Here is a 20,992-nt window from a genome sequence, read left to right as displayed (position 1 = left end):
TCAGGAGGAAGCTAAAACACCAGCCTCTCTAACTAAACCTCACTTTCCCTGGAATGAAGGATTCCAGCACCATCAGACAAAATATTGAAAACAAAAAGCACGTGAAGTATGACAAAGGGTGTTGTTTTTTTTTTTTTTTTATCAGCAGTAAGAGATTTTATGCAATAGAGGCAAGACAAAGACAAAGCTGGTTATTTCTCTTGTGTAAATAATAAAATCCATTTTGGATTTCTCCTTAAATAAACTGTGTTACAAGTTCCTAGACTTGCTGCATATGTGAAGCATTCTGTAAGAACAAACATATCAGACAGTATAATAATAATATATAAAACTGTAGCAAAAAAAGCAAAATGCTGTGACAGATATTAAAGTTTATATTTTCCAAATTACTTTTACCTATTTATTTATTTTAAGTAGAATGGGATGTTCAGAGGAAAAAAAAAAAAGAGAAAAAACTGAGGACTTCGGGCAAATGTTGATACTCCAGCTGTAATTTGCCATCTTATTATTATTAATTATTATTATTATTTATGTATAGTAACAGCCATAAGTTCCTTGAACATTTTCCCCAAATTTTCACTTTTGTCCAGTGATCATTGCTTAACTTCCCCCCCAAAAAAACCCTACCCCCCAAATTTATGTGAATATGTTAGTAGGTTCATTTAGAAGACTTTTTACTTTGAAAGGAAGTGAGGATTTTATTGTTATTGTTGATGTTTAGAATTCATCTCTCTGTTTCATTTCTTTTTTTTTTTCAGAAAAGTTACACCTTGATGAAATCACATTTGTATTAAAAGAAAAAAAAAGAAAGAAAAATAAAGAAAAAAAGAATAAAAAATTATAAAGTTGGATTTGGTTTAGTCTGGTTAAAGCTAGATATTTTAAAATATATGTTAACCTGGGAAACCCAGTTATAACCTGTCATATTTTCTTATATTTAATGATATATAACATTATTCATTTTAATAGTTGTTTTCAATGTTTATATATAAATGCTTAATGCATTATTATTATTATTATTATTATTATTATTATTTCGCTCAGAAAATGTGCTTTTGCAGGACAACAGACATCAACACTTATATTCCTAGTGCTCTTTACAAAATAAAAGTATCAGCTCCATTTTGAACACCCACACTTCAGGAATGGATGGAAGAAAATACAGAATTGGAGGTTTCCAGGTATTTCCAAGTGTGGAAAATGTGAATCTGAGAAAAATGTTACTGTGGTATTCTATTCAAAATTAACAGAGGCAGCTTTTCGTAACATTCTGTATTCATGCTAGGCTGGGACTACAGGAAAGACAACCATTGTATAAAGACAGTATTTCATCTTTGAATAATGATTTCTTTCTCAATTTGAGATCTAAGTATGTATGTTAGAAACTGGGAAAGGTCAGAAGAAATAAAGAAAAAAAAATAACGTTACCTTTAAGTAATGGTAACTTATTTTAATACTGAAAATACAATATCTTTGCATTCTTAAGTAATGATTTATTTAATAATATAGGTTTCCTTTTCACTCTTACAATTTAATCCTTAAAAACAAAAAAATTCTTTGAGTGAGTTCCTTATGTTGTTAGCCCAATGTCATAGAAATGTTTGAATTTGTAGCTGGATAATATCAAAATTTTAGTTAAAAATTTTTCTTTTTTATTTCGACTGTATGGAATTGTGCCATTTCCCAGCAAAATACTATGATATTACAAATGGAGATGTCCTATCTTTCCATTTTAATGACAGAGAAAATGAATTAGATTTTAAGGGAGAGAAAGAAAGATTCTTGTGTGTTCAGTAATACATTTTCAATCATTAATCATTCAGGAAAGAAATGTGAGTCATACTGCAGGAACAGGTAAAACAACAGTGGAAGCATGCTGGTGAAATTACAGCCTGCAATATGAAAAGCCTTCCAGGTTGGGGTGGCTTTTTGTTTTGTTTTGTTACGTTTTTTATATAAAAAAAGAGAACACACAATATTAGATTTATTTTGTAATGTGTGCCTATCCAAGAAGTGACCTAAATGGATTTTGGCATTTACAGACTAAATTCTAAAAAAAAAAAATAAAAAAAATAAAAAAAATCAGTATGCAACATATGTCCACATTACATATTGGGAGTACTCAGGGAATAAGTTAATTTTTAACTGAAGTGTACAAATACCAATATATAGCTCAGTTGGTGTTTGTGATTGAAGTAGGATTAGAGAACTAGTGGTCAAGAAAAAAGAGAAAACTCAATCCCCAACTTTAATTCTGAAGCATGTAATTCTCTGAGCTTTTATAGGTGTACAGTAGAAATGATTTGCAGAAGCATTTAATGTCAAACATGGTAATTGAAGTAAATGTGTAAGTGAATGATGAGTATATCTGAAAAGGATTGAAATCTGTAGAAGCCATTTCATTAATTTCAGGGTGGAGTAAGCAGAACTAGGTCTTCTTGTTGGCTGTAATGAAGCACTGGCTTCTGTCCTCTATGACTTCTTTAAAGGCTAAAGCTAGCAGACTGGCTGCATTACCAACCTAAGAGGTTGGAGATCAATTAATTCTTTTCATTGTTGTTTGGTGGCAGGATTTTATTTTGGCTTTGTTTTGCTGTAAATATATCATGTAACTAGGTTTTGGAGGAGACATAAATTATATTTTAAAAATAATCCGGTTTCCCAAATCAATATAAAACTTCTAAGATTTAAAATCTACTGAAAGGAGAGCCCCACATATTTGCACAGTGACCCATTGTTGTCTGGTCACAGAAGCATCATAATTTCTAAAAACTGAAACTATGCAGGATGATCGTGGTTTAAAAGATAATAATAATAATAATAGAAGAATGTTTGAGCTGCAGTTCTAAGGGAAAACAGGATAAAATACAACGTTTAATGACTACCTTCCCTACCATTGTACTGTTTTTCTTTTCCTCCCACAAAAATACAAATATTTTAAACTGAATTACACGTGACTGATTTGCTGTTGCCAAAAATTCAGTTGCTCTATTTGGATGAGCTTATTCTTTCTCTTCCTTCTTGGTTCTGTTCTGCTTACCTCTTCACACTTCACCTCTTCTATTGTTGTTCATGTTTTCAATCTTTTTTTTCTTTTTTTCTTATCTCCATTCATAGAGACTTCTTCCTCCATCTCTGTAGTCACTTTGGTTCTGACAGTCCTCCCCATGGATTTTTTTTTATTTTTTATTTTGCGTGTGTGTTTGTTTTTGTTTGGTTGGTTGTTTTTGTTTCTTTTTTTTTTTTTTTTCTCTTCCCCATATTTCAAGGGTCAGCTCCTGTTGCTGGTCTGTTTTATGTAACTTTATTCACTAATTCAGACAGCTGGATTGACATCTACATGTTTTCTGTTGCCTCCTCATGCACTCACTGTTCTCTTTGTAGTGGGAGCCGCAGCAGTACACAGAAGCACCTGAGGATCATGCACTATGGCCAGTAAGTTTTTTATACATTGGACAGTTCCTTCACATTTTTTGCCAAGGTCCCAAATTTTGCCTCACCTGTGCAGCTTGGAAGAGGTTCCTTATATGATTTGAGAAGAGTGTGAATGATTTATAAAATCATTACTATACCTGTTAGACAGGAATTCTTTTTTTTTTTTTTTTTTTTTTTTGAGAATACTTTTCAAAGTCCCAGACAAAAACAGTTAAATTTGACTTCTAGCTTAGGGTCCTAGCAGAATAAACAAGCATCTCACTGAAAAGAATTTAACACAAATCAATAGAAACTGCGAAGATCCCATATTTGTGAGAAATTATATTTCTAAATATAGATGTAGATGCATACGTTTACATAATCAGATTGGAAACCATGAATCATATTCTATATATGTTTATTACAAACTGATTTCTTTGTTTAGTTATTTTTTTCTCAGTTCTTGATAGGCTAGCATCGAAACAAGTTGTCTTTTTTTTATTTTTTAATAGATTCTGTTGAGTATAATTATTTTTGATCCATAAATAACAATCCACACTGTCCCAAATTTCATGATTTTGAATACCAAGCAACATGTATATATATATATATATATATATATATATAAAAGATGGGCTAGTCATTAATATTAAACTAAGTCTTTACTATTTTTAATTAGCATTTGTGTCTTGTGACATGTTTTATTGCTTTATGAGAAAAATACACCAGTTATACCCTCTTATAAAGGTATCTCTACTGGTGATAGTAGAGGATACTGAATGGCTAGCCTACTCTCTAGTTGATCAGAGCTTTGTCAGTTTGAACATACTATTTCCAGACCTCTGAGAAAGGTTTAAATGAATCTGCCCAATGGATAACAACATGATATAGAGCTTTTTTGTTCTTCTTTGCACTCAGAAAATGGGACTTGAAGTGAGTACGGATGAACATGGGTTGTAATACAAATGGTTGGTACAAATACTTTCATTTTACTAATAGATACAAGTGACTTTTCAGTTTTGTTCTTTTTCTTTAACTATTCAGGATCTTAATTCTTGTCATAGGAAGAAAAGAGTCAAGAACAAAACTTTAATTTTGCTATAGAGTTTGATTTGATTCCGTCTGGCAGACATATTTCTCATTTCTGAAAGTGGTGTATGGCAGCATTGAAAATGAAGCTTTTGTGAATATGTATTTTGCAGGCGTGTTGAAAATGTGACCATATTAAATACACGTTGAGGGAGTGCAGACAAGGACTTTGGAGCAGGCAGTCACACACGTTTGGATAGCTTTGAAGTTAGTGCATAGGTGAACTCATTGCAAGAATTATATGTTTACAGATGATTCTTAAAAACTAGAGTGAAAGGAAGAAGTAAACATAACAAAAGAGAAACACAACGTTTCAATCAAAAATGATGTTCAGTTTATTTATTTATATAATTCATATATTTTGTTTTCAGTAGGAGCAGTGATCCGGGTAATTTTTATTTGAAACATTAGCTTGGCCCAGTAGGTGCCAGATTAGATATACATTACTCCATTATCTCTGTATCCTACTCTGCATCAAAGGGACTGTGAAGATTGGGCTCATGAGGGAGGGAGAATAAATAAAGGATATCTCTTTTTTGTTTTGGAGCAGCGCTTTTACCATTAAGAAAAATCAATAACTGGATTGACTGCATTCAGTAGGGAGTATTATTGTTTCCCATAATGTATCTAATGCATATCATTACCAAAGTAATCACATTATTATCTGCCTCTGCCTTCTTACTTGCTTGGCTAGACATAAACCCAGAGCTATTTGTAACGGTGTTTTTTTTTTTTTTTCCCTTTCTTCAAAATTGCTGCAAATTTTATTTCTTTCCAGTTTCTTTATTAGCTTTTTGAACTGCTCAGTACTTCTGAATTCAAATTAAGTGTTTTCCCCCTTCTCCATTTCTGTTTTATTCACATTTATCTAAACCAAAGCTATCATTACCTTGAAATCTGGCTTTTCTTTTTCATATTCTGTCATAATACCATCTTATCTTAGATATATTTTCACATACAATACCATGTAATAGCAGAGAGAGGGAAACAGAGTATGTCTTCCATTATAACAGACTTCAGATATATTAAGGATCCCATGTGAGAGGTTAGAGGTAGCAAAGCAACACTGTGATATCCAGAGGACTAAAATTGAAGGAAACTTTTAGAAATGTCTGACAATGACTTAACAGATAGGGGAAAAAAATAAACTATAATAAAATAAGCTGGTAACAGAAAACTCATAATGGGAATTGAAGGGAGGAAGAAGGAGAGAGGGAATGAGGGAGAGAACTCTTAGAAGTCCAGGAAACAATTCGAGCTAGTGAAACCCTTAGTGCTTAATCAAACCAGGACTATTTTCATTAAATAAGAAATGAGGATGTGCTGTTCATATTAATTCACAGGCTTGGCCAATGGTCTCCAGACAACTGAAAGCCATTTTTGACACCAGATTTGTTCTGAAACTCAGGAAGTACTATATTTCTTTGCTGAATAAGTTGTTATCAGTTGCAAACTACATGTATGTAATACAAAATATGAATCATTACTAGTAATTCTTTATGTATTATGATAAAGACATGGACAAAGTAATTTGTATTTTACTATTTGTACTGCAGCTGTATTGCTTAACAGAGATCAAAACTTTGGCAAATAATCCCCATTAGGCTCGACTGGAAGTACTGTTGTAGTCTCTGTCATTTGCTCATGACATGTCGGGAGATGACTCAAGCTTGAAAGCTGACAATAAATTTCTACATTTGATTCAGTTGTTTTAAGGGTGAATTTCAAAAAAAATGTATATATCAGTTAAGCTCAGAAACATGTGTTGAACATCCTCTTTGCCAGACTTATGGGGTCATTCAGCACACAGATGGGTATTATTTTTATTCCAGTGACAGAGTAATGATAAATGTTCAAAACATATTCTAGGATATATAAATTTCTGGCAGCAGAGACATCATTAACATAGAGTTACATGAGGCTGCATCATGATGATCTGGACAAAATCTCAGTTGATATAAAGTATCCACTGACCCTCTTGAGCATTTGACTAATACAAAGCATAAGAACTGGATCTGTTGCAGTAATACCATGGAACAGTCCAGAGAATATCATTATTACTATCTACTATATCACTAGTAGGCATAGTGACACTAGTCTACACAGAGACAGGCTTATTTGACTTACAAAACATCTTAATTTGCTCAGCAAAGGATACACTTAATCATAATTAGTATTTCATCATATCTGATATGTAAATATGTATTCATGAATAATTAAAGAAAAAAGGCAGTTGCAAATAATCTTGTTTAAAAACACCAGGAAAACAAACAAACAAACAAACAAAAAACCTGCCACCACCAACAAAGAACACCACAGGAACAGCAGTAAGATATGCTTAGTTAAAGTAGTATTTTGTATATAAATACACTAAAGCAAAACCCCTTTAACTTGATGAGAAAATATGGAGAAGACGCTGTTTTATAAACAGAGATAGAAAGAGGTTAGAGTGAAGTTTCAATTTGACTGGAGTTAGAGATTTCTTGTTAATGACCAAATAAATATACATTGAATACCTTTGCAATCCCCTAGAAATTTCACCACCTCAGAAATGTCACTTCATGATGCCAGTGAAATCCTAATTAAGTTGTTCAAATCACTTGGTTTCCTGAAAAAAAAAAAAAGGCCAAAATTTATGGATTATTGAAATGGAAAAGGAATAGACATACAACCTGATGTAAAGAGTGCTGGATAGAGCTAAATTCCTTGTTGGATTCTGTAGTGGGTTTACATGGCAAGGTTTTGGTAGCAGGGGACCATAGGGGTGGCTTTTGTGAGAAGAATCTAGAAACTGCCCCATATTAGGTAAGGGCCCCACTGCTGACCAGAGCTGAGCCAATAAGTGATGTTGTTTTGAGCCTCTGTGAGAGCATATTTAAGACAGGGGAAAAAAACACAATGCTGCACCACACAGCAGCTGGGAGAGTGAGTGGAGTGAGGAACAGCCTTGCAAGCGCCAAGGTCGGTGAAGAAGGAGGGGGAGAGGTGCTCCAGGCACCGGAGCAGAAGTCCGCTGTGGCCTGTGGTGAGTACCATGGTGAAGCAGGTTGTCCCCCTGCAGCCCATGGAGTACCATGGTGGATGCAGGGTTCCACGCTGCAGCCCGTGGAGGAGACCACACAGGAGCAGGCGGACCTGCACTGATGGAGACTGCAGCCTGTGGAGGAGCAGATTTCGGGCCGGACCTGTAGCCGATGGAGAGGAGACCACACAGGAGGAGGTGACCTGGCAGGAGCTGCTGCCTGTGGGGGATCCAGGTTGGAGCAGTTTGCTCCTGAGGGATGGACCCCATGGTACGGACCCATATCTGGAGCAGTTCTTGAAGAGCTGCTGCCTGTGGGAGGCCCACGCCAGATCAGTTCAGCAAGGACTGCATCCCATGGGAGGGACCCCACTGCACAGGGGACGAGAGTGACCGAGAACGAGCAGCGGAGAAGAAGCGCTATAGACTGACCATAACACCCATTCCCCCGTTCCACTGCACCGCTCGGGGGGAGGAGGTGGAAGAGGGTGGATGGGGGGAAGGTGCTTTTGGTTTCTTTCCTTTGTTTCTCGCTTCTCTAGCTTGTTAGTAGTAGGTAATAAATCTTACTATCTCCCTACGCTGAGTCTGTTTTGCCCATCACGATAATTACTGTGTAATCTCCTCGTCCTTATCTCAATCCTTGAGCCCTTTTCATCGTATTTTCTTCCCGTTCCTTTTTGAGGAGGGGGAGTGAGAGAGCGGTTGTGGTGGAGCTCGGCCACCCACCCGAGTAAAACCACCACAGATGCATTCACTCTGTGAGCATAACATTACTTTTTTTTTTTTTAATGTGCCTCAGCTCCATCATGTGAGGACCATACACATACATATTCAAAGGAGAATAAAATGCTTGAGAGGTGCTAAATCTTTGGTTGTTTAATAAACACTGTGAAAGAATGTGAAGAAATATGGACTGAATTGTGAGTTGAAACCAGAAACAATACTAACTAACAAAGATTTAGAGGTTCTGATGTATCTTAGGTATCTTGCTGGAAACTATTTTTCCTGTAAGATTCATCAGCTAAAACTAATACGAACTACATTGTGGGTCATACTTTTGAATATTACACATACAGGAAAAGTTTTGGAACATAAAGGTAAGTATTTGAAATGTTTACCATTAAGCATGTTTAACAAATGAATAAAAGATAACTGAACCTCAAAGCAAATATAAAGAATATCTCTGAACATGACAGAGTTGATGGAAAATTTAGGGATGTTTAAAATATAATACATTACATTAATCACACAATAATAAATTATGGTTGCTAGTTTGAAATACTGCTCTCCTTTGAACATGTAGAAAAGTACCGTGTAGACAAAGAAGTCCTCCTGTGTTTGACATTGTAACTGCTAACAGATAAACTAACTTTGTAAATAACTCTGCATCGTATTCAGGGTCTCTCTGGAATTGATTGTTAACCTCTTTAATCACTGAAACTATGGTCTGAGACTTTTTTTTATGTCTTTGTCTCCCTCAAAAACAATATGAAAAAAATGTGGAAAATACATACATTTGAATAAAGCAAATAAAACAGGATTGAAGAGAGATTAACATTTCTTCACTTTGAAACCATGTCACAACTATATCTCATTCAATTTTAAAAGGGAGCTTGGAAGATAGAAGATAAATACTTTAAAAGGACAAATCAATGCCACATTTCACTGACGGGTAATTATGTGAAAGCTATGTGATTTCAAGGACCAGGTTGAAATGTGATCAAGGATATTCAGCTTCTGGTATAGTGCTAGTGCATTTGCCCTTGTAAGTTTGCTGACTACTCAAATGAAAAAGATCTAAAGACATCAAAATGATGATAGCTGGTATACATAACTATTTGAGCAGTTTGGCCTGACTACAGTTGGTCTTGAGTTGGTCCTGAGTCGGTCCATCTGCAATTAGAACAGATGCAGCATTGTCTTTGCATTACAGTAATCTACAGGAGAAGAGTAGATTTTTTTGTTTTCACTTTTTTAAGCCCTCTAATACCATTATAAATTAATGAAACATGGTCTGTAGATAGAAGATAAAAGCTTTATGGGAGAAACTAAGTTCAAGCTTGACTTTGCAAGCAACATAGCTACATGTACATTAACAATAGAAGCTTTTTGTGGTCTTTTTCTTTTCTTTCTTTTTCTTTCCTTTTTCTTTTCCTTTTCCTTTTTCTTTTTCCTTATAAGGTATAGCTTGCACATGGGCTGTCAAATGTGTAAAAGACATAAGACAAATTATATAAGGGGATAAATGGTCCCCCATACATGAACATAGAAAAAGATTCTGTAAAAGTTATAAGTCAAAACATCAAATCTTACTGTAAGTTCCTTGATCTGAAGAAATCAGTGTGGTTCATGTAGTGTCATGTCATGAATACCACTGTCAAATATACTGGAATACTGTATCTGCAATATAAACAGTGTTGAAGAGATTTCCTATGCTTCTTTAAGGAAATCTTTAATTGCCATGCTATGTTTGTTTGTTTTTTTGTTTTTAAGGTTTCAAATACTTATGCAAATATTCATGCTGTAATTTTGAAAGAAATTTCTGTTTTTAAAAATATGCATTTTTTTTTTCAATAAACTAATTAATTTGTCACTTACACAAAGCAAAATGTGTGGGGAAGAGGAAGGATGTTGATACTATTCCAGGCACATAAACCAATATAGTCAGGACAAAAATGAACATCTCAGGTAAATCCACGTCATTTAGCACTTTCATGTTTTAACTAACGATTTTGCAAAATATTTAACCCAAAATGCTCAGAAAATGGACTAAATGGGGTTACAAGTTTTTAGTTAGAAATATTAATATACTACTAATATACTTCAGCCACTCAGGATTTATAGTCTAAGATATTACAGAAATGTTTAGATTTAGGCCTTTACCTAAGGAGACGTAAATATTTTTTGCTTTTTCAGAAGTGTTAGTGACATTTGCATTATGAATGAGACTAAGGGAATTGGAGAGCTCAACAATCTTTCAAAAGATACCCTATTCCAGGTTTGCATATGGCTATAATGATGTGCAAAGTGTTTGCCAGTACCTTGATTTTAAGAATAAGGTAGGACATTGACTCTGCAGGAGTAATAAGAATATTTCTGTTGCATTCTTTCCAGATGGCAAATCTTCAGTTTTAGCCTTGAATAATGGTTAGTTGAAGATAGCTTGGAGATTCTGATTTTTGCTTAATTATCCAAGACAAGCAAGCAGACATTCAGTACAATATGGATTTTTTTTTTTTCCCTCTGTAAGGTCATTGAACAAAACCTTTTCCTACATACACAGAACTTTTTACTTTGCACAGTCAGCATTACTCCATCAATTGCACAATTGTGGTCATTTCCAGATTGTGATCACATACAGATTTCAGCAGATTGATTCTGCAAAACTGAAATGATTAATTTTTTGCTTTAGTGAATGCTGATGACTGCTCTCATTTCTACAGAGTAAATATGGCTCATTAGTTGCTTCTGTTCAGAATCCTCTAAAGCTATTTACTCTACAATGCTGATATAATGTAAAAGAGAGCCTCTAAACGAGACTAAGACAAGGACAACAGCAAGGATTCACTCATTATAAGTTTATCTAACATAAACAAATGAAACAAAGACAAAAGAAAGGTTTTATTATTTTTCATAAAAGAGAGCAGGCATGAATTCAAATCTGAGTTGAGTACTACAAATCGTGCACGTCTATGTACTTGCATATTGGCTGTTATTTTTAGTTGATTTCTTTATGCTTTGCTATGTCTTCAAAACTTGCCATTATTTAAACTTGTAATACAAAGACAAACAAAGTCATGATTTCTACTTTTTGGCCTGGTTTGTAATAAAATAAAGCAAGTGAGATTTTGGACCTTTTAATGGATAAGAATTATCTTCCCATCTGGAAGATGGCGTACAATTGTGAATTATGGTTTCTTCTGTACTTAGCCAGAATCCTGTGTGTAAATGACTAGGCAAAATTCATAACTTTGTTCTTCAGTTTCTCCACGAACAGTCAAGAGAGGGAATTCCAAGTTGTTCAAAGCTCCATCTAACCTGGCCTTGTACACCTTCAGGGGTGGGGCATTTACGGCTTCTCTGGACAACTTGTTCCAGTCCCTCATACCCAGTGAGTAAAGAATTTCTTCCAAATATATAATCTAAATCTACCCTCTTTTAGTGTAACACCATTATGCCTTGTTCTATCACTAAATTCCCTGGTAGTGTCCCTCCCCTGCTTTCCTGTAAGCCCCCTTTAGATACTGGAAGGTTGCTATAAGGTCTCCTCGGAGCCTTCTCTTCTCCAGGCTGAACAACTCCACTTCTCTCAGCTTGTCTTCATAGGAGAGGTGCTCCAGCTCTCTGATCATCCTTGAGGACTCCCCCTCTAGACTCTCTCCAATAGGCCCATGTCCTTCTTTTGCTGGGGGCAACAGCATTGAATGCAGTACTCAAAACTATTGAGTTGGTATTGACCAACGTAATTCAGTAAGTAGTTCCTTACTGAATATTTTCTGTCCAAATACATTGAGAGAAGACAGCTGACTTTCCTGCACAATGAGAGTTTTAAATGTTAAAATAAAAATGCAGGATCCCCCTACCCTAAAATAAAGCAAAAGTTTTAAATTTTGGCAAAATTTGTACTGTTAATACAAACAAAAATGTCATAAGATACATCATAAATATTCATTTTGGTATTCTTTAATCATTTTAGATTTTTTTTTCAAATCTAAATTTTAAATATATAATTCTTTTAAAAATAAATTAATTCTACATTCACATGTCAAACTGAGAAAACTGAAAACCTTTAAAACAATCGAAACAGTGATTTAAGTAAGTTTTCAAGGTAGCAAACATCAATTTCAACAGAATGGTATTTAGTTCAAAAATCATATTGGATTTGATAACATAATAAAAGAAACTGTTCTATTAAAAATACTATTTTTCCTTAAAGGTGGTAACTATAATGACCATCTCTTTTGTTAGAAGTTCAACAAAGTTGAAAACCTGAAGTTTTAAAAGCTTTTGTGTACATACTAGCATCTGCTTTGACCTTCTTCAACTTATTATCTGTCTGTAAACCTCATGCATAACATTTTAGCTTTAGGTGTGAGAAGCATTTTGATGTGCAGTGATCAACAAGCAGAAAAACTTCTGTTTTGAATGCACAGTGCAGACTAAAGGAGTGAATCGTTTAGCCGCAGTCTTTCCAGCTAACAGAAACATGCCATTTTTGGAGTTCTTTTTCTCTAGGTCCCCAACAGTTTCTTTTGCTACCACTGCTGATAACCTTCAGCATTTGTCCTGGATGATGTTTAACCTCCACTGTCCCCTTCCGGTGCACAATAGCATGAAATTAACTTAATCCTAGTCTGTTTCAGACTGCCAACATAATAAATAAATATTTGGAGTCACTGCTTGCTCTCATTGGACATTTGTGTTGTTTTGTTTCACCTTTGAAGTTAGAAGGAGTGAAAAAGAGGCATTAGAATGAGTGTGTATTTGAAACTGGACTTGAAATTCCTTTGGGATGTATAGTCAGCAAGGCTTTCTTTTGAAAAAAAGAATTTAGCCAGGCCCATTAAAACTAACAAGTCTATGCAACAACAGGTAAACCTGTCCTGTAACATCTAATCAGTTGGAAAAAAAAAAAACATTAATGATAAGCATGCATATTCAAATACTATTCCCAATATTATTATTCAAGTTAATATAGTATTTTTTTGTTTGTCTGAAGTCTTATGTGCTGAAATGCTACCCAACACATGCTTTCCTTAAAACACAGTCTTATGGAAGTAACTTTCCACAGAAAACTGTTTTGCTATTTAACTCCTAATTCTCCAATTTCTTGGTTCATTTCTATACAACTAATTAAAAATATAGTGACACATGCCCGATAAATTAAAACTTTTTATGATAGGCAGCATATTATGCTTATTCAAAATACATTTTAGTAAATTCCATGCACAGAATTTCAGTTAAACTGAATGTTAACCTCAGCAGAATTATTTCATTTAGACAAAGTAAATAAATTAGTGAACTTTAGTACATATTCTATGTAGTTAATTAAAGTACAATTTACTGTAAAATATATCATGCTTCAGCTTAGAAATTCCAGATGATTCCAAGCATCTCCATCCTAGGTTCCTCATGTCAGAATTTCCCCAGTAAGCTCTGAGAGAAACAGCCCATGCAGATGAGAGAAGACTTGTTTTGACAATAGAAGACATAAGTCATCTCACCCACATTGCCTGAGATGTGATTACAGAATTGATAACAGATATTAATGTGAAAGCAAACAAAAATGAGCTGTTTTGATATTTATTATTTTTTCTTTTATGAAAGGATGAAGGAGAGAAATGGACAGTAAGTGAACTAAAATTTAGAGTTACATGTAATATATACAGTTCCTAGGTTTTTTTACTTGGGTTTGTTGAATATACTGAACTTTGGGGAATGGGAATCTCAGGAGTATTGCCATAATTGATTTAAACCCTAGTGGTCATTATTTTCTCTTTAAGTAATCTCAGGAGAAATACCTCAATACCTCCTGAGTACTCTTCATAAACACATCTCTGCATGTGTTTGTGAAGAAAGCTCCAAGTGCTTTGTCTTTGTAATTGCTATTTATCTCAGACTATATGTGTCTTAGTTCTTAGTTCAACTTAGTTCAACTAAGAACTAAGTTTGGGCAGAAAGATTCGTGCCCCATCTTGGACTAGCAGCATGAAGCAATACAGATGACATTACGTTCAAATTTTCCATTTTCCTGTCCTCTCAGGACAGGCTGATACAAGAATTATTATTCTTTCCAGGACTACTTGTATCAAAGTAAACAAACAAACAAACAAAAAGGAATGAAACATTAGCAAAGTAAGAACGCTAAATGTCCATCTAGTAAATTTTGACTCTTGTTTCCCTGTCACATCAGAAGTCAGTTTTGTATACTTACAAAGAGTAAGAAACTTTACTCTGCATTACTTTTACATTACTAGAGCAACAAACCCTCAGATTCTTTTAAAAGTCACTTTATATGTGGAAAGTTCCAATATATATAGTCTACATGTGCCTATGCATATGTTAAAGCAAAACAAAACTAAAATGTTAATAAATATATGTAATAAATGGGATTCACACAGCCTTAATTTTAAGATAGGAATTTCATTATTTAATGTTAGCTACTCTGTAAAATAATTACACTATATAAACCATGTAATAAATAAACAGAGTGAATACCTGAAAATGGTAGGAGATACCATTAACAAAAATTAGTCATTTGTTTCACTTGGCTTTGTAGTTTTTAAAGGGATGGATGTAGGACATTATTTTTCCTTCTACAGTCATTTAAAAATTTAATGCACTTTGTTATTAGAATTATACAGGCAAGCTAATCCATTGACATCTGGCTCCCCTTTTCTAAAATTTGTGTAAATTCTAGTTTAGGTGTAAGATTGAAAGCTGTTTAAATGGATAATATACTTTTTTATGAGAAATACCACCTTCTTTACACTCCATTAAGTTCATATGTTGACTTTATATGCTATGGACCAATTATTTCTTACCAGGAACAGCAGCATCTTTTCTCCAGAGGAAAGCACATTATTGCAATGTTTTATTATCTCAACATATTCCATAAAGACATAGGTCAGCACAGACCTGACAGGTGACTGCATATTTTTAATAAGTAGTATACTATCTGTAATAAGAGGACAAATGTGACCTTTGTCTTCCCATTGGAAATTCTGTGAGGATTTGGACAAGTGATTTTATGAAGCCTTGTTCATGGTTGTAACTGACAAAAAATGTAATGGAAATAATTGTAAAGTTGATGGGTGGATATTTCAATGTGTGGATCACACTAGCAGGTAAATTTTGTTCAGACCACGTAGGGATCTTGCAGAGAGAGAAAGTTTGCAATGAAGGTAGTGGAGGCTTGGGTGAGTCATGACTGCAGGAAATAGCTTTCTGAATGTAGAATTATCAGTGATATCAATAGCATAATGAGTAAAACAGATTAACATCATAAGTAAATGGCATCCGAATTCACAACATTAAATGTGGAATACTATCTAGATGGACATAATTTTTCCCTCAAATGTGTTTGTCAGAAAAAGGGAGAATACATCAAAGTACTAAGGAAACTCTTACTTATAAATATCACTACTGTCTCTGCTGCTATAAATATACACATATGTACACATATTGCCACATTTTTATTTTTGTTTTTATTTTTATTTTCATTTGAGCATAATAATTTCAGTATGCTTGCTACATTTATTGCTTTGTTGGAAGATGAAAGCTTTCTCTATTTTAGTGACCAGATATAAAAAAGATTGAATTGTTTAAAAACATTCAGATATTCCACTTTTATATTTTTTTGAAATGGTAATAAGTTCAATACATCCTCTGTGATATTAAATTTAATTTTAATTTATCTTATTATTTTCCAAAACTAAGTAAGTTTTACTTGGAAAATGGTCAGAAGACCAGGTATCTGTAAATGGCATCTAAACAACGTTAAATTTTTTAGAACCTCAGAATCATAGAAGTATAGAAAAGTTTGGGCTGGAAGGGACTTTAAATATCATCTACTCCAACACCTTGTTATGGGACACCTTGCGCTAGATCAACTTGCTCAAAGCCCCATCCAGCCTGGCCTTAACACTTCCAGGGCTGGGATATCCACAGATTTTCTGAGCAAAATGTTCCAGTGCCTCATTACCCACTGAGTAAAGAATTTCTTCCAAATATCTAATCCAGCCTCTTTTAGTCTAAAACTCAATGTACTCCCTGATAAAGAGTCTCTCCTCAGCTTTCCTGTAGCCCCCCTTTAAGTACTGGAATGTTGTAAAGGTCTCCTTGGAGCCTTCTCTTCTCCAGGATGTACAACCGCAACTCACTCAGCCTTTCTTTGTAAAGAAGGTGTTCCAGCTCTCTGATCATCCTCGAGGCCCTCCTCTGGACTCATTCTAATATGTCCATATCCTTCTTGTGCTGGGGGCCTCAGAGCTGAACACAGTATTCTAGGTAGGGTCTCATGAGAGCAGAGTAGGAGGGGACAAACACCTGCTTTGCCTGGCTGGCCATGCTTCTTTTGGTGCCGCCCAGGACACAGTTGGGTTCCTGGGCTGCAAAAGCACATTGCTGGCTCATATTCATTTTTTGTCCACCAATACCCCCAAGTCCTTCTCCTTGGGTCTCCTTTCAATCCTCTTATTGGCCAGCCTTTACTCATGTTTTTCATTGTTCTGATCCAGGTACAGGACATTGCATTTGTCCTTGTTAAACTTTATCAGGTTCATGTGGTCCCTCTTCCCCAAGGCTCTTTGTATGACATCCCTTCCCTCCAACATTCCAGCCACACAGCTCTGCTCTGTGGTGTCCAAAGGGTCAAATCATTAAATATAATCACGTATAGAAACCAATTAAGAATTACTGAATGACAGAATTCCATTGACTTCTGTAATAGAATAGTAGAGTAGAATGCCACTTTACAGCTTTTTAATTTTGATTTATTTCTGGACAATGTGTATACATATATATATTTATGCTAATATAACTTCTTCTGAAAGTCGAGAAAAGTTTGGAAGTTCAGAACTTAAAAGAAAAAAAAAAAAAAAAAAGGACCAGGAAAAGGACCAGGTCTCCATAAGTCTTGACATTCTTGTGAGCTAAGAAAATGTAAAAATTAGGATTATCATTTAAATTAAATTAATTTACTTCACATTATTCTAAATGATTACAGTAAAGAGAGCTTTACTCTTCTAATTGTTTTCTCATTGAATAATGATTATGCAGAGCATGCTCAGACATAAAGTGTTCACAATTTCAGATGATGTATTTAAAGGTATCAGCGGAACTGACAGATTTTAGCAGGGATTATATGGAAATGGACTCAAAACAATGTGTTTGGCTCTCTTAACTTCCTATCTAGAAAACAACAACAACAATAAAGAAATGTATTCAGTTTCTTGAAAAGGCATTTCTTTTCCAATTTACCATTGGCAGCCATATATATATATTGCAACACAGCACTTTTAGAAGCACCGCGATGAAAAACCATGTATGAAGGAAGTAGTAACCTTATGAAATGAATTAACAAAAAGCTAAGCATGAAACTTCTTTGTTTTTGTTTAAGATTTGAGAAAGAAAACAATGGGATAAAGATCATTGCTATACTGCTTAAAAGGAGAGCACTCCATTTGAAATATCATTAGAAAAAGTACTATTAGCATCCTGCCATCTGGTGCCTACAGAACACTGGATACACAAGGTTTTAGTCCCTTGAGTCAGAGACCAGTGGGATAAGTGCTAATTGTTTCATTTTCATCCATAGTTTTATCATTTTTATTAATGCTTGTAAAAATTGTGGGACGGTGACTATTTGGAGTAGGGACAAATACTAGTTACCTATGCTAATGTAAGAGCATTTGCCCACAGGCTTACATGAGTGTTTCTTAATCCAGTTCATATTAGAGTATTTGATAATACTAACACTTGTCTTGGACAGATGACAAGGGCTTTCCTCCACATATGGATGAGAAATTCCTCCTTTCTGACAAAGCCTCAGGTTTTAAATCTCTGGATCTGGTCTGCCATAAACTAGCTAAATACTTGTGCAAGCGGTGAGATCAATGAGTGTCCTTTGTAAGAGATACCTCACACAGATTAATAACAAGTTAAACAACTTGTTAGATCTAATCAAATGCAGTGGCTGGATAAATATCTGTTAAGACAAATGTGGGAAAAATACTCCTAAAATGGACAAAGTGTTATCTGTCTCCTATCAATAACAATGCCAACAGCTTTGCAGAAATGAAATAAAATAATAATAATAATGAGACACACAGAGATAATATTTATTGAGAATTATAAAGTGCTATTGGAACTATGTCAGGCTGGCTTTGAAATTCTGAGATTTCAGGATGGTGTTAATGTGAATATGGAGAAAAACACTCATTACTGTATACATAACTTGGTTACACAATATTTGCTTTATGTAGAGATAACATTTGTGGCAGAGAAAAGGCCCTATAGGATTTTTATCTTGGATTATTTTCTTTTAAATAACAGGTATGTTTATTTTATGGAAATGTATACTGCTTCAATACTCCTTCCAGACTTTCACAAATATTTTAACTTTACAGAAATTGAAGTTACTGACAGAAATGACAAAGTTGACAATAAAATTGTTGCAAACATTTCGTTTATAGCCATTTACTCTGGCCATGAATGGTTAATGTTTTTGTTTCCAGAGGCTTGTCACTTCAAATACACATGATGGCTTAAGATTATATTTTTTCTTCAAAGAGGGGGGGTTGATTTGAGTCTTATCAGGTGAGTTTCATGCTTGGAGTTATGTTAGTTTTTATTGTGTTTTCCTTATGTATATGGCTTGTGTTCCCTGACAGAATGTGTGAAATCAATTTGGTCAGGTTTCTGTTGTGGACATTTCTATTTATAACTTATATGCAAGTATAAGTAGATTATATATATGGAAGACACCTCCTATATGTTTTTGTAAACAGTCCTTCAATAAATTTGTTAGCTTATATATATATATATATTTTTTTCTGAAGAACAAATACAAAATATAATGAAAAATGATATAGATATTAATTTTTACTGAATAATCACAGAGCCATATATAACAATAATTGTTGAGATATCTAAGCCAAGAGATTTAAAATATGTTATAAAATGATCATTAAAAAGCCTAAAACAACAGTTTGCATTTTTTATATTAATATGAAAAAATATATATATATCTAGAAATAAAATACATTGTCAACCACAACATAGTCTATGAATTTTTTATATCTGTTTTTCATTTCATTCGTCCCTGCTCCATATTCTTACAAAAAACATAAATAACACAGGTGTCTATTCAGTACATGGCAAAGTATTTTTTTGCAAGAGGGTGTTTTGTTTTGGAAATGGGGAATGCATAATAAGTGGGCTCAGAAACCAAGGTTTCAAAAAAGTAGCAAGGATAACCAAAGAGTCAATGAATTAATTTTAATTATTTGGAAATGCATGTTAATCAGCAGTCTCCAAAGTGCTAATTTATTGGAATGCTTCTGTGAAAAACCTCACAGACCAAGACTAGCTCAATTATTCCAATGAATTTACATTGATTTCAGTGTACAAGATACTCGAAAAAATAATTAATTAAATATCCCAATAAGATTTTTTAATTTTACCCCCTCATTAATGTATTCTCTACAATAAATGCCATTCATACTTTCAACTTTATTTCAACTGTTTAAATAAACCTACAAAATATTAGGAAGAAGGAAACATTTCACTGTTTTTATTATTATTAATTATTAATTATTTTTATAATTATATTTATTTTTATTTATCCCTCCCCCCCCCCCCAAGGACAGAAGACAGAAGACAGACACTGTGCCCTGAACTCATGATAGGAAGTACTGTTTCCTTCTTGCCTTCACAGGTGTTTCTGCCTAGAGCAGAAGACCTTCACCACAGGAATGAAGGGTATTGGACCATTCCCCAAAAAGTGACAAGAAGATATGCAGCTCTTTTTAGATTTTAATACCTGCAGACTCAGTGAATTGAAACAGCTCTTATAAATTTAAACAAACAAACAAACAATAAGAACAAAAAACACCTGGTATCATTATTGTATTTTTTTTTCTCTCTGATGGAAGAAAAATGTGTACATTTAGCACATCTTAGTTTGTTATATAAAGCTCTTTAATGCATAAAAATAATCAAGTGCCATTACAGATTTTATTTTATTTTATTTTATTTTATTTTATTTTATTTTATTTTATTTTATTTTATTTTATTTTATTTTATTTTATTGTTTTTCTTCAAGCACTTTTCTTAGTTAGAAAAGAATCAGATGTGTCTTAATTCATGGTAGAATGTCAGTTCACTGATAAATATTGTTATTTATTTTTATATATATATATACATTTTTTTTTAAAGAAAAATTTTCATCAGGAGATAGACTTTGGGGACATGTGAAAGGCAAGGGAGCATTTTCTGTGATTCAGAGCTTTGCCTGGATAATGTGAATCAGCAGTAAATTCCTACTTCCAATTCATTCCTTTTCTTTTTTCATCATACTGCTGGGAAAACTTCCACCTGAAGCTATTGTAAGGATCTGACTTGAAGCTTAAGGAAACAAAGCTATTTCCTAGTTATGTTTAACTGTTGATACAGTTGAATGACTGTTAAACAAATGTTGAACTTTTGATCAAAAGTACTGTAATCATCACAGCTGATTTGAGGAAAGCACATTTCTCTGTCTAGCTCTTTCAACTCTGCTGCTAATTCAGAGCTAGGGAAGGGGCACAGCCAGGACAGCTCACTCAAACTGGCCAAAGGGATGTCCCATACCATATGGCCTCATGTTCAGTAGTGAAAGCTTAGGGGAAAGAAATGGGTGGGGAGTGGGACACTTTCAAAGTGATGACATCTTTCCACCGCAGTACATATGGAAAGTGATTG

General features: G+C 34.1%; 1 protein-coding gene across 2 annotated transcripts in view; it reads right to left on the bottom strand.

Moving 5' to 3' along the window:
- ELAVL2 (ELAV like RNA binding protein 2) overlaps positions 1-20,346 on the bottom strand; it is a 330,906-nt gene extending 310,560 nt beyond the window's left edge. For both annotated transcript variants that reach the window (XM_080573990.1, XM_080573995.1), the window contains exon 1: positions 20,335-20,346. The gene's annotated coding sequence lies outside the window, so the exon portion shown is untranslated. The remainder of the gene's footprint in view (positions 1-20,334) is intronic.
- Positions 20,347-20,992: the final 646 nt, after the last annotated feature.

The sequence above is a fragment of the Anser brachyrhynchus genome (assembly GCF_964034855.1).
Source record: "Anser brachyrhynchus genome assembly, chromosome: Z".
NCBI classification, from domain to species: domain Eukaryota; kingdom Metazoa; phylum Chordata; class Aves; order Anseriformes; family Anatidae; genus Anser; species Anser brachyrhynchus.
Note: the sequence above shows the minus strand (reverse complement) of the source record. Positions and strands in the feature narration are given on the sequence as shown.